Here is a 2365-nt window from a genome sequence, read left to right on the forward strand (position 1 = left end):
CGCAAAACAGTTTGTTTAGAAAACGGAAAGTACAAGACTTGAAAAGTAGTTTGAAGACGGAACAATCAATGTTCACTAGGTCTGTTAAACAATCAGTAGCTGCAACAATTCCGTCGTTCAAAATTTCTTATATATTGGCACAACATAAAAAACTATTTGAATATGGAGAGGTAGTGAAGGAAGCATTCATTGAGGCTGCGAATGTGTTATTTCAGGACATCAAAAATAAAACAGATATTATGTCCGTCATCAAAGAAGTCCAGTTATTACGTCAGTTGTGTATTTTCATTCGGTTGGTATTTTCTGACATGTTGGCTAAAGAAGAATTGTTAACAACACTGCCTCTGAAACAGATTTCTTTTCTGTGTAACGAATGTAGTCGGTTTCTAATAATTGAAGTCGGGATCTTGATACGTTGTGTTCAGTACATAATAGCTCTATAGTTGTTGCACTTATTTGGATCCTCCTTCTTAGACATTGGTGTTATGTGTCCGTTTTTTCAATCTGCAGTCATGTTTTTCCTCATTCCAAATTTTGATCATTAATTTGTACATCCGTTTTAGCAGCTTCTCTTCCGTTTATGATTAGGTCGTAAATATTTCATCTGGCTCCTGAGTTTTGTTTAGTTTTAGTGGCTTTACGACAGGTATGGACTCTGCATCTGTTATTTCTTCGTCTTCTGCATATGTCTCTTAGCTGGTTTTATATAGAGCCGTAAAATATTTTTCCCAATCTTTATTGTTTATTTTTATAATTATTTTTTTTTTTGGTCCTGTATTTTGTTTTATACATTTGAACAGTCTTTTGTTAGCCTTGTTATTTATTTTTAACTGTTTCATTTTTTTAGAGATCCATTCTTTCTCTTCTCTTTCTTTCGTTTATAGAGTTTCGTGGCTTGTTGTTTTTCTGTTCGGTGTTCTAGATGTTTTTACACTTTAATTCTCTAGCCATTTAGTTTTTAGTTCGATTTTTTTGTGACATTCTTCTTCATCAAACATCATCAAGCAGATCTTTATCAAGCATCAAACAATGCCTTTGATTTTTGTTTTTTTTCGGGGATCCCATTATTTGTTCTGGCCATTTATGTTATACTGTTTTTATGTAGTTCAGTTTTTTTTTCTATATCCTCATTGTTGTTTTTTCCTCAGGTTTTGTCCCAATTCTTCAGTGTACTGTTGTTTTGTTTCTTGTGTTTTCATTTATCTTTGTTCCATTTTTTTCTTTACCTTGTTAATATTTGTTTGATTATTATTATCTTTAATTTATTAATATCTTTAATGTTGTTATTAATAGTATGTAATCAGTGTTCGCATTTTATCCTCTATAATATCTTACATCTTGCACTGTTTGTGTTCATTTTTTCCGAAATTAACATATGGTCTATTTGATTGCCATAGATTCTTCCCGGTATTTTAAAACATTACGTTTAAAAGCAAATAGCTTAAAAACTACTCAACCTATCGCATTGAGACAAGTGGATAGAAGAACTAAAAAAAAACATGGTAAAATCATCATTACGACAGTGACCTAGAAAAGAAGTATCTATCCCTCAGGCACGCATCTGGGTAACAGCGGAAAACTATCTTTTAACGCTAGTTTATCCTAACATGTGTAAACTATTTGTCAAATTTTAACAAAAAATATTGGAAGGTGTTAAAACCATGAGATAAAATCATTTTAGAATATTTGTAATAAAACACTCTGTATCTCGGTAAGGAGGAATATTTTATTGAAGTGATTTAGGTTAAATCTTCGTATTTTGTGCTAAGGTTTGGATCTGGTTGAACCATTCTTCTTCATGCATATTCACTGTACCTACTGTATATTAAAAATATGTCGAAGGATCGAAAAAAAAAAAAAAACAAAAATCAAACTATATACAAAAAAATTAGACAAATTTTGGAGAAAAAGGTTGGAGGCGCCGGGCATCGATCCCGGTACCTCTCGCATGCTAAGCGAGCGCTCTACCATATGAGCTACGCCCCCCCAATATTTAAGAATAATTTCTTTAAAATCATAAAGAACACTTGACCTCCTTTCGATTTGTAGGTGTGGCATCTCGTATTATTGTAATTCCATGACTACAGAAATTAGTAGACATAAATATACCTGTAAAAGATTGTTCTTGATAGCATAAAAGATGTGACAATCGAAATAAATATACCAGTTACATTTTTTTTTATTTTAAAATACATTTTCACAATATTATAAATTGGACAAAGAAAAGATGTTTAAAATTTAGAATTTAGAAAATACCTTTCAAATATTCAACATTGTTATTTACATTAAAAAAAACTATTTTATTCAATATTTTCTCTCTGATAACGTTTAAAAATGAATGACACATTATTTAGTCTATACGTTA

The 2365-nt window shown here is 30.9% G+C and overlaps 1 non-coding gene across 1 annotated transcript; it reads right to left on the bottom strand.

Moving 5' to 3' along the window:
• Nucleotides 1-1913: 1913 nt before the first annotated feature.
• On the bottom strand, nucleotides 1914-1986 carry TRNAA-AGC (transfer RNA alanine (anticodon AGC)). The gene has a single exon. It is a non-coding gene; the product is annotated as a tRNA-Ala (tRNA).
• Between the last annotated feature and the right edge of the window lie 379 nt (nucleotides 1987-2365).

This window comes from Diabrotica undecimpunctata, unplaced genomic scaffold (genome assembly GCF_040954645.1).
Source record: "Diabrotica undecimpunctata isolate CICGRU unplaced genomic scaffold, icDiaUnde3 ctg00002232.1, whole genome shotgun sequence".
Lineage (NCBI taxonomy): Eukaryota > Metazoa > Arthropoda > Insecta > Coleoptera > Chrysomelidae > Diabrotica > Diabrotica undecimpunctata.